Source organism: Agelaius phoeniceus, chromosome 3, assembly GCF_051311805.1.
Source record: "Agelaius phoeniceus isolate bAgePho1 chromosome 3, bAgePho1.hap1, whole genome shotgun sequence".
NCBI classification, from domain to species: Eukaryota; Metazoa; Chordata; class Aves; order Passeriformes; family Icteridae; genus Agelaius; species Agelaius phoeniceus.
Genome location: NC_135267.1, coordinates 4197230 through 4209783, shown reverse-complemented (window position 1 = coordinate 4209783; position 12554 = coordinate 4197230).

Here is a 12554-nt window from a genome sequence, read left to right as displayed (position 1 = left end):
CCCTGTGTTTGGGATAACACTCAGACACAGGCACCAGGTACCCTTCACCACCCTGAGTGCAGGGTGAAAATGGGCTCCCTCTTGTTTCACTACCATTATTTATTATTAAATCCCATTGGTTTTGCAGGGATATGTCCAGGGACTGGGGTGAAAATGCAGGTTTTGCTTGATGGCAGTTGGGAGATATTCTGCTAGTAATTGCCACAAAGAGATTTTATCTGGATCCCATGAGGAAAAGCCTTTTTGGAAAGAGAAAGTGACTCCTGCCCAGGCCATCCTTCCTGCCAAGCTTGTCCTACACTCACAACATGACTATTCTTGACTACTTGCAGCAGCCAAGACCTTGTCTCAATATTATTTCCTTCCTGATGCTGGTAAAGAAAGAAGAAATCCATTACTTTTTAATACCTTACCCAAAATTAGAAGATTAACTTGATTTTCAGAATTAAAATAATATTGAAACGTGCTCAAAAGAGACAGAAATGTGACAGAACAAAGCCAAACCTCACAACCAGGTTTGTTACAGAAAGTCATCATTTATGGCACTGAATTGATGGGGCTGATCCACTCTCAGGTCACCTCACATTTGATCTGGCCTGAATTTATTGTCTCAGAGATGGAAGAAAATCTATTTCCTAAAGTTTCTTGCTTTGCCAGTGCCCATCCTCGGCCTGGCACCAGCAGTACTGCACTAAGCCAGGATTTCTTCTCACCTGGTTAGGACCAGTTTTGTACAGTCCCACATTCACAATTCCCTTCCACTCACAGTTATTATTCCTTGGCAGACCACTCAGTGACTTTCAGAATGCTTTTTCCAACTTTTTTTTTGCCACAATTTTCAGGGGGAAAAAAAAGCATTCCATGGGAAATCACCACCTCTCAAAAGGTTCTGTCACAGAAACCCCACGAATATTGGCACCTTTCACTGGAAAAAAAGAATAATAATTGGGCAAGTCTGCTGCATTAATGTCTCAAGCAGCTGTGCTCTTCTTCCTCTGCTTCTAAAATGGTCAAGGCCAAATATGCAAGAGACAGCCAGGAAAAAAAGTCGAGATAAAAGTCAATTTAAAGCTTTTCTATCAATTTCTCTGCCTGCTTAGATTGGCATCACTTCTCCCTCTTTCCATCATGCATTACTGGTGACGCCTTGATTTTTCCACAGGTCGAATTTAACCTCTATTCAAAGCCCACTTCTCAATCATCATCCTCCCACAGACACGTTTTGAGAGGTTCTGCCCCAGATTTCATGGTCCCAAGTTGTTCATATAACCTTGGATGCCACCAAGGCTCAGGTGTTGGGCAAGGAGCTGTCTGGGCTGAAAGAAGTCCGGCAGTTCCTCTGCACAAGCATTTTGTAATTACAGTTTTTCTTTCCCACCCCAGGTTTCATGGAGAAGAGAGACTATCCATAAATGAGGAAACACCCTCCTGTAGTAAATTGGGACCATGGGGACCTGGGCATGGAGCCAAGCACCTCTTTTACCTCTTGGCTGTAAGGTCCCTTTATCAAGTGAGTTTTTCACCCGACCTTCATCCACCAAAACCATTCCTGATTCTGCCATCACCGAGACAGACCAGACATCCTGGAGGACACTGAGTAAATTTTTCATTCTTCTTTGCTCGTTAAGTAGCAAGGAATTCATTTGTGAGCCATGTGTTTATTATTTCTGCTGTGTCTCCTACGTGCCTGACACACAGGACCCCAGGGGTGCCGCTCGCTGCTTTTTGATCAGTAACGCATTCCACAGCTTCCAGAGGAGCAGAAATCATCAGAGAGATTGGGTCAAGTTTGGAAAATTATTTTATAAGTAAATAAATAAATAAATAAAGAGGGGGAAATGCAGGGGGGTGATTTTGAAAAGTGCATTTCAGTTCAGAAGCCACGTGTATTCCACAGGATGGCAGAAATGTGGGACTGGCACCATGAAGGTCATTAATTTCAGAGACCCCCTAACTTGTACTTCAAAGCTCTCAGTGATGGAAGTTGCCACTGCTTCCTATCAGTCTATCCCAGCCCTCCAATTCCCAAAGCCCTTAAAGTGACTTCCTAACTACCACCACTAATTTCCTTCACTGAAAGACTGACAACTGCCTGTCCTGCCCATGGTGGATGTCCCATCCCTGGAAGTGTCCAAGGCCAGGGTGGACATTGCTTGGAAAAACTTGGGATGGTAGAAGGTGTCCCTGCCCATTGCAGGGAGTTGGAGTAAGCTGACCCTCAAGGTTCCTTTCCAACACAAACCATTCCATGACTCCATGGTGGACAGCAAGTTTATTCCCTCCCTCTTTGCTGTGTCTCCAGCAAATGAGGCAACATCATTTCTTGCAGTAATTCCACACGGTTCACACTTCCCACACCTTTGCTCAACCGTGTCCCTCTCCTCCAGGCATTTATCACTGGATTTGGACGTTTGAATAGGCAAGGCCACAATGTTTTTGAAATTAAAACTGACCAGCATTAACAAAGACAAAATTGCTCTGTAAAACCACAGGAACATTGTTCTCCTGCTCAGCTGCAGCTTTTTCTTGGAAAAAAATTATAATTGAAACCCATTTTTTTACTTCAACACAAGGAGCTGCTGTGGTTTGAGCTTGGTGGGGGAGATATTTTTGGTTGGATATTGTGGTGGATTTAAACCTGGTATGGAAAACAGGCTGACCTGTGAGAAGTAAATGTCTCGTCCAGCGTGAAATATTGGAATTCTGGTTTACATTCCTATTTATGTTTAAGCAAGAACCATAACCCTGCACAGCCTGTTTTGTGATGTCCATTGGTGCAACTGCTCCTTCCATAAGCAGCATCAGGACCCTGGGGCTGTAATTTGTTGCCAAGACCTCTTCAAGGGAGAATTTCATCCTTTTTTACCCCCCCCGCAGCTATTTCTAATCTTGCAATGTGGGGTCAGCCTAATGAAAAAAGCTGACTTGCACCACATGGAATTAAGACATGGATGGAAACTTTGGGGCTGGCAAGGATTCCAGCAGGATTTAGCCCCAAGTGCCCCGAAAGATTTTTCTGCCTGTGATAGAACCCCCGCAGGAAATGATTGGCTACAAGGGAGCTCACCCACATGGAGGCAATGCTTGGGTGCCTCCAGAGGCTCGTGAACCGTGGAGGAGCGGTGAGGAAACTCCTTTTTTAACACAGATGGAATGGAAAGAATGAGGGGAAGGAAGGAAGGACGGCAAATAATGATGAAGTAACAGCGTGCCCAGGAGCTCCTGCTCTGCTCAGCACATCCCTGTGATCCCTGTGAAATCCATCCATGTGAATCCCCCCTTTCCACACCTGCTTTAGATGACAAAAAGCCTGGGCTGTTTCTGAAAATATCCTCAAGGTCATTTTCGGATGCTGATATGGCCATCAAGGTGCCACAGAGAATTAAAGGTTGAAATATGGGTCAGGAAGAAAGCCACAAGGCAGAAATAAAGGAGCTGATAGCTGTGTTTGAAAGGGACACACAGCCCAAATGATGAGGGAGGGGGATGCCCATCCTGGGATATTGTGGGTTTAGTTATGAGGAGCTGGGAGCACACCATCTAAGCTGAAAGCCCAGGGTATAACAGCATCACAGAACACTCCATGCTGATTAAATCAAACATGGGAATTTGTTGGAAGAGAAAATGAAGAATAACCAGCAGCACTTTTGCAAAATTTTCACTTAAATATGCCTTGGGTGTTTCCTCCTCCACCAGAAAATTCAGGGTTTGACTTTGCAATCCTCACAATAGCCCTGTATTGGCAGAACAAAACAAGAATGGGCCAGAAGGGTTTTTTCACTGACTTTTGGGTACCAATACAATGAAAATGCTGCAGGAGGTCTGGGAGAAGAAAGCAGAATATGAACGAGAAACCACAAGCTCTGCAGCCCCCAAATCTTCTGATAAAAATGACTTAAACCTTGACAGAATGACCGACTGAGCATATTAATGAGGGTGCCTGGGCTGCCCTGCAGCTTTCCTTTTCTTATTCCTCATTTCCATCAGCCTTCTCCATCTCCAGCACGTCCCCGAGCCGGGACCATGTGCGTGTGCTCTGCATGCAGCAGGAACCCTCACTGCTGGCAGTGCCCTGGTTTTGCACTGTTAAAGATTCATAATCAATTAAATATCAGAGCAGCCCGTCACGAGAGGCAAGAAATAGCCCCAAATCATGAATGGGGTAACTAAAACACTTTGAAGAGCGTTCAGTGGGGCATCATTGGCCACAAAGCCCTGAGGAAACACCTGAGGAGGTCTGAGATGCAAATACTCCACAACACAGCAAGTGCTGTTCCCTCCCAAAAGTGCCACAGCAAGCACAGATATCCTGAAATATCCATGCTCCAACTTAGAGCTCTGCAATTTTAAGCCTGACCTAAATTTCAATCAGGAATGAAAGTTATGGGCCTAGTGCAGGTTCTGGGAAATGACCAGGATAGAAGCAGCAAGTCCATTCTTCCTACAGCTCTGCTGGAGATTTCCAACTTTGCCAGAAGATTTGTCTACCACCAGCATTAACTTTGCAGTGGTTTTACCAGCTTCAGCGGAGGAGCTGGTGAAAACAAAATATTGCATCCAGTGAGACCATTTAAACCATCTGTGGGGTGGAAGAAAGCAAAAACTCTCAAAAATCCCAAATGTGCATCTCCACAAATGGTGAATTAAAGATTCGACCCTTCCCCACACTGACTGCAGCACCCAGAGGTTGCTGTGTTGGAAGCCGAGTACCCAAATTTCGACCTCCGCTCAACTTCAGAGCTGGGTCCCTGATCTCACCTTCTCCTGCCACTCTCATCTCCAAGAAATTCAGTTGGATGAAACTCATTCACTCCTGGCTATCATCTACTTTCACTATTTTTATGAGGAAGAAGGTTGACCCGTGCCTGAGAGAGAGAACATCCGACTCGGAGCATCAGCCCCACCTCAGAGCATTCCCAATTCCAGCACTGGGAAGCTGCCAGAAGGAAAGACAGACACACCCCCTATCCTGGTCCACAGCAGCAGTTTGGCTCATTGGACATCCCACCCTAAAGGCTGTAATTACTGGGCCAAATTTTTAAATATCCTAAAGGAATATGCCCAGTGGAGCACCAGACAACAAACAGACTGCTAGGAAAATCATTTGCACTTACCTTGAGAGTCCTGTGTTCAGATTAAATCATATCCCACTCAATCTTAGCTGTCCACCAGAGTTGAAAAACCCCCTTCCAGATCATCAGCTTGGGACCATCAGCTCCTTCTGATGAGTTTCAATCCTTGGAGCATGCAGAAAGACAAAACCCTAATTCTTCTTGTTGTCGTGTGTTGAGTTGCTGTTGGTGGTTTCCTGTTGCCAACAGCTGAATTACAAATGGAGCTGGTTTGTTACACTTAGAGCAGCGGAGGGCTGGCAGTGTGACCACACTTCTCACACCCTACTAATATTAGAATGGGGTCTACCTTAGAAGAACCCGCAAAGGCTCCTCAGGCTGAAAGAAGTGCAGTCCTGCTGCAAACAGGGCCCTGAGCTGCCCTCATTCAGGCTGGAGTGATGTGAAAGTCAAGCCCTGGAGCCTCAGGGTGTAAAGCTGGCGTGAAAATGGGAGGAGAAATATGGGTCTAGGGTTGTGTAAATTGGCCCATTCACAGCTCAGAGCAGTCTGAGCCAATGGAAGGGGTGGGGTTATTTATTGCACTTGACTTTCAGAGAGCTTATCACCAGTCAGGTTCGAGTCTGAGAAGTTTCTTTTTTTGTAATCAGCTGGGTTACGGGCTGTAACCTCACTCACTTTCCATTTGAGGTTCTGTTTCTGCTTCAGATCTCACCTAAAGAGACAGGTCATGTTCTTCCTCCTTTCTTCAACGAGTGCAAGACAGCTGATGCCATTTAGGGCACAGGGGGAAGAGCACAGGAGACAGCTGACAGCACATCCTGGTATCTCTCTACTGCTTGTGTGAGAGATTTTGTGAGATCTGCCCTCCCTCTGTTTTGTGCCATTAACTGTCTGTGGTACTGCACAAAGCTCTGCCTGTGCTGAGCACCCAGAGCACATCTGGAGCTGCTGTGGGTGAGGCCCAGCGCAAACCTCACTGCTCTGGGGCATTTCAGTGCCTTCCATTCCCAAGGAGAGCACCAGAGAATCACAGAATGGTTTGGGTGGGAAGGGAAAGTAATCATCATGTTCCACCATGCCATGGGCAGGGACACCTCCCACTGTCCCAGGTTGCTCCAAGCCCTGTCCAGCCTGGCCTTGGACACTGCCTGGGATCCAGGGGCAGCCACAGCTTCTCTGGGAAACCTGTGTCACAGCCTCCCCACCCTCACAGCCAAGAATTCCTTCCCAACATCCCATCTATCCCTGCCCTCTGGCAGTGGGAAGCCATTCCCTGTGTCCTGTCCCTCCAGCCCTTGTCCCCAGTCCCTCTCCAGCTCTCATGGAGCCCCTTTAGGCCTTGGAAGGGGCTCTGAGCTCTCCCTGGATCCTTCTCTTCTCCAGGTGAGCACCCCCAGGAGCTTCTCTCAGCCTGGCTCCAGAGCAGAGGGGCTCCAGCCCTTGGAGCATCTCTGTGGCCTCCTCTGGAATCACTCCAGATCCTTCCTGTTTTCACCATGCAATGCTGTGAAGCTCCATCATCCTCATTTCCACCCTCACCCCAGGGTTCCAGACCCCACCAACTCATTTGAAGGCCAGGAAGATGTTGAGTATCACCTCCAGATCCTGCTGGATTCTGGATAAAGCCCCTGTGTGACCGTGTTCGCAGGGGTCTGAGGATGAGGGAAGAGACGAGGATGTGACTCCGTGTTTCAGAAGGCTTGATTTATTATTTTATCATATATATTACATTAAAACTATACTAAAAGAATAGAAGAAAGGATTTCATCAGAAGGCTGGCTAAGGATAGAAAAGGAATGAATAACAAAGGCTTCTGTCTTGGACAGAGAGTCTGAGCCATCTGGGCTGTGATTGGCCATTAATTAGAAACAATCACATGAGACCAGTCACAGACGCACCTGTTGTATTCCACAGCAGCAGATAATCATTGTTTACATTTTGTTCCTGAGGCCTCTCAGTTTCTCAGGAGGAAAAATCCTAAGGAAAGGATTTTTCATAAAAGATGTCTGTGACACCCCTGCCCGTTGAGACAAGGAGAAAGGAAAACCAGGCAGAGCCTCATCAAACAGGACAACAGGATCCTGTCTGAGACTGGCTGAGCAATGGGAGGTTTATCAGCTTTTTTTTTTTTTTTTGAGATGAGGGATGAAAATATTATTTAAGAGAAGGTTGGATCTTCACTCTTGATCCTGCAGTTTCAAGGATCACCACTGGCTGAGATAACACCCTTCTTGTGATGAATTTCTGCAGAGGAAGTTGTCTGGAGGCAAATTCCAAAGCATGGCTCTCTCTGGAATAGGGGACATTGGGAGTGTTGCAAACATTTGATTTCATGGCTCATTCATCATTCTGAACAAACAGCAAAGCAGAGGAATCCAACAGGCAAACACGTTTTAAGTGCTGTTCACATTTTAAGGTCCCCAAAATACTCAGTTTTATTTAGAAATAGAAAAAAATTCCAACAGCTGGGGTGAGAGAAAAAAAAAATCCATTTATTGGTCTTTCATTTTATTGTCCTGGGTTGAGGAGATTGTCCAGATTCTGTTTGTCAAGGCACCAGCTGCTGAAGTAGAACTGTGTTCCCTGACCATCAGTTCCAAATCCAGGGAATTCATCCCAGCTCTTGCTGCAGGAAGTGATCCTGGGGTGACAAGGGAGGGAGGCTGCAGCTTGGACTCCACCCTTCATTCACCCCAGCTTAAAGCAAGAGTCTGAGATGGGCTTTTCTTACCTTTCCCTTCCTCCCAAAGCCTAAGATACAAGTTCAGGGCAATCACAGCCTTTTTAAAGACCCCTCCAGTCCTGTGGGTTCTGGTGATGAAGCCTTACTAGGTGGACAGGTAAAACCGGAAAAGGCATTTTTATTCATTAGCACTCCTGGAATTAATTTACAAGAAATATTTTGAGTGAAAGTAGAACTGAAATCCCTTTTTTTTTCCAGCAAGGAAGAGAGGTGGAAAAAACATATATCAGTCCTGAGATTTTTAAAAGCTTTTTATTTATGAATTGCTGTAATGAATTGGGTTAGTAGGTTTATCAAAGGAAAGCCATCACAAATCAGTCAAAATCTTTGGAACGGGTCTTGCTTTTATTTGGAAATTATTTCTAGTTCTTCAGGTCTTGGGGAAACTTTTTTGACTTGAGGGAGAAATTATTCAGTAATACACACACAAAGTTAGTTATGGAATCACCAAATGGATTTACTTTTACCTTTGAAAAAAAACCAAATGGGCTGAAAATTCCCACCATGATTTTGATAGGATTTCAGGCACAATTGTCCTTTGTTAGGTCTTTGATGTTTGACTCACCTGAGAGAAACCCATAGAGAAAATAAAGTAGATACCCAAGGAAGGACCCTGATCTAGTGGAAAGTGTCCCTGCACATGGCAAGGGACTGGAATTAGGTGATTTTGAAGGTCCCTTCCAACCCAAACCATTCACCAATTCTGTGAAGACTGACCCAGGCCAGTGCCAGGTCCCTCAGTGATCCGTGGAGATGAGCAGCCAGGTGAGCACAGCTGACCTCTGCAGCCCATGGGGACACCAGGGGACAGCATCACCTGGGGACCTGCTGCCCTCTGGAGGTGCCTCTGCCACGTGTCCAGGTTGATTTGCTCCCAGGTGATCCTCCAGCCATGCCAGAGGGCTTTCCTGGTGCCAGTCCCTGTGGAGAACACGGAGGCTGCTCCTGCCCAGGATGGGATGATGATGGTTGGGAGCACCACAGCCTCCTCTTCCCATGCTTGGAAAGCTGAGTCCCAAGGAATTGTAGGATCACAGAATGGTTTGGGTTGGAAAGGACTTTAAAGATTACCTCATTCCACCCCTTGCCATGGGCAGGGACATCTTCCACTATCCCAAGGTGCTCCAAGCCCTGTCCAACCTGGCCTTGGACACTGCCAGGGATCCAGGGGCAGCCACAGCTTCTCTGGGCAACCACAGCCAGGGCCTCCCCACCCTTAATATCTCAACATGTTCCCAATATCTTACCTAAAGACACTCTCTCCCAGTTTGAACCCTTTCCCCTTTGTCCTGTTACTCCATGTTCTTGTCCCAGCTATCCTATATGTTCCCTATAGGTACTTCAGGAACTTTTCCCTACAGGGACTTTGCTTTAGAGGAAAAGCATTTATTGGAGGACCAGCTGAGGAGAAACCATTGATGCTTCTCCAAGATTCCAGCTCTGGTCCCACAGAATGGCCACACAACCCTGCCAGGAGATCCAGCTCCTCCATGCTTTGTTGGCAGGATACCTGCAGGGAGAAACCACCCAAATCCAGCAGAAAGGGCAAGAAGAAGAAGGTTCAAGTCCAAACTGAGTTGAGCTGCTGCTGTTGTGATAAAGGAATGGCCATTTCTGCTCATTTTGGGTGGTGAGAGGTAGCTCAGAAAGTCCAGGTAAGATTTAGGGGGCTCTAAGGCACCTTACAGAGTTTGTGGTGTTCAGATCAGCACAGGGCATCCCAAGGAAGTCTGGCTGCCCCATCCCTGGAAGTGTCCCAGGCCAGGTTGGATGGGGCTTGGAGCAGCCTGGGACAGTGGAAGGTGTCCCTGCCCATGGCAGGGGGTGGAATGAGAGGATTTTTAAGGTCCCTTCCAACCCAAACCCTTCCATGATTCTACAAACTACCACTACAGCAAGGAATTTCCAGCCTGGGCTTTGCAAAACCTCATCCCAGCAAAACTGAGGGTTGGATCTGTGTGTTCCCAAGGATTCAAGAGTCCTCTGGGAAAGCTCCTGTGCCCAGGGATGCTGTTGGAATTGGCAGTCTCTGGAGCAGAAAGGATTCCTTGGGGGAATCAGAATCCTTGTGGGCAGCAGAAAGGATTCCTTGTGTCTGAGAAAAAGAAACAAAAATGCTGAGCCATAGGTGTGGACAGCAGTGGTGTTTCACAGGTTTATTTTGACTAATTTCAGGTGTCCATTGCAGGTAGTTGGTGTTAGAGCATCACCAGCAGGAGCACCACTCTTCTTCAGCAGCTCGCCACTGGTGTTTTTTGGATGAAGACAATTTATCCAAGATACATCCAGGCCAAAAAACATTCAAAGCCATGGACTGGCTTCAGAGGGATGTGGCTGCAGCCTTTCACTGCTATCTTATGGCAGCTCGTTTGAAATCCATTATGCAACTGAATTAAAAATAAACATTTTCAGAAGAGGGAGCGGGTGACAGTGTGTGGTCTGTTCCTGTGAGGAGAAAGACAGACAGACACCCAGCCCTGGGAGCAACACCTCTGCTGTGAACTCCCCCTGCTAGACCTGCTGGCCCTGAGGCCAGCTGACCTGTCTGGCCACATCCCTGTGATTCAAAGCTCCTGGCTATCAAAGCTGGGTGGCTGAATCCAACTTGTTTGTCAGGAAGGGGCCCCAGTCGTGGTCATTCCCAAGCCATGTCCTGGGATTGCTCATCCCACACCAAAACCAGGCCAGGGGCTGTTCCACCCTGTGCCTGTCTGTTCCCTGGCGCTGCTTGGTTCATGGGCACAGACTCAGTTTTGATTTGGAAGAGATCTTGCTGAAAATGTTGAACCTCCATCTGCTTGATGGACCAGGCTCTGCTCTGTGGGCCCCAGCAACAGGAAAACAGGAATGGGCAGGAACTGATGCCCAGGAAGTTCCACCTGGACATGAGGAATAACTTTTCTGGGCAGTGACTGAGCACTGGACAGATAGTCCAGAGAGGGAGTGGAGTCTCCTCAATGGGGATATTCCAGAATGATCTGGACACAACCCTGTGCCCTGGGATGGGGAGGCTGGACCAGCTGACCCACTGTGATCCCTTCCAACCTGACCCCTCTTGGGATTCTGGGATTCCTTTTGCTGCTAAAAGCTCCTGCAGGTCTTTATCAGACAGTTTTAACAGGCAGCCAAGAGCTCTTCCATCTCCCTTGGTGCCTCTCCATCATCATCAGCCTTCAGGTGCCTCCCTGCAGCACAGCGAGAGCTGATCACCAGGCTGAGTTTGCATATGCAGATCTGAAATCTGACAAAAAATAGATGCTGGCAAAGCAAAAAAAAAAAAAAAAAAATTTGCAAAAAAATTTGCATTTTCATCAGAAATGTGGAAATGCTGCTGTTCATTCTGAATCTGCATTGCTGCATCCAGGACACCCCCCTTCTCTGCACTCCAGATTTCCAAACCCTGTGCAGGCACAGCCTCTAAATTCCTGTGGGGGTCTGGGGTACCCCTGGCATTCGGAGGGAGGTGAGGTCGGAAATCCCAGCCCTCCCATGCTGGAGCTCAGGAGGGGGCTGTAAATCTCCCCGTTGCCCTTAGGGGGTCAGGGGGGATGGATCAGACAGCAAAAGGGAAGGGTAAAAAAAAAAAGGAATAAAAAGGCTGTGAAGGGGTTTCTCTCAGAAAAAAAGCTGAATCTGGGAATGGGGGAAGGGGCCTGGGTGGTTGGGGGTTGATGGCCAAGGTGGAAAGGAGGAGGGAGGGAGGGAAGTGAGGGAAGGAAGTGTCAGAAGGAAGGAAGTGGCGGAAGGAAGTGGCGGAAGGAAGTGGCGGAAGGAAGTGGCGGAAGGAAGGAAGGAAGGAAGGAAGGAAGGAAGGAAGGAAGGAAGGAAGGAAGGAAGGAAGGAAGGAAGGAAGGAAGGAAGGAAGGAAGGAAGGAAGGAAGTGGCGGAAGGAAGTGGCGGAAGGAAGTGGCGGAAGGAAGGAAGTGGCGGAAGGAAGGAAGTGGCGGAAGGAAGGAAGTGGCGGAAGGAAGGAAGTGGCGGAAGGAAGGAAGGAAGGAAGGAAGGAAGGAAGGAAGGAAGGAAGGAAGGAAGGAAGGAAGGAAGGAAGGAAGGAAGGAAGGAAGGAAGGAAGGAAGGAAGGAAGGAAGGAAGGAAGGAAGGAAGGAAGGAAGGAAGGAAGGAAGGAAGGAAGGAAGTGGCGGAAGGAAGGAAGGAAGTGGCGGAAGGAAGTGGCGGAAGGAAGGAAGGAAGTGGCGGAAGGAAGTGGCGGAAGGAAGGAAGTGGCGGAAAGAAGTGGCGGAAGGAAGGAAGTGGCGGAAGGAAGGAAGTGGCGGAAGGAAGTGGCGGAAGGAAGTGGCGGAAGGAAGTGGCGGAAGGAAGGAAGGAAGTGGCGGAAGGAAGGAAGGAAGTGGCGGAAGGAAGGAAGGAAGGAAGGAAGGAAGGAAGGAAGGAAGGAAGGAAGGAAGGAAGGAAGGAAGGAAGGAAGGAAGGAAGGAAGGAAGGAAGGAAGGAAGGAAGGAAGGAAGGAAGGAAGGAAGGAAGGAAGGAAGGAAGGAAGGAAGGAAGGAAGGAAGTGGCGGAAGGAAGGAAGGAAGTGGCGGAAGGAAGTGGCGGAAGTGGCGGAAGTGGCGGAAGTGGCGGAAGTGGCGGAAGTGGCGGAAGTGGCGGAAGGAAGGAAGGAAGGAAGGAAGGAAGGAAGGAAGGAAGGAAGGAAGGAAGGAAGGAAGGAAGGAAGGAAGGAAGGAAGGAAGGAAGGAAGGAAGGAAGGAAGGAAGGAAGGAAGGAAGGAAGGAAGG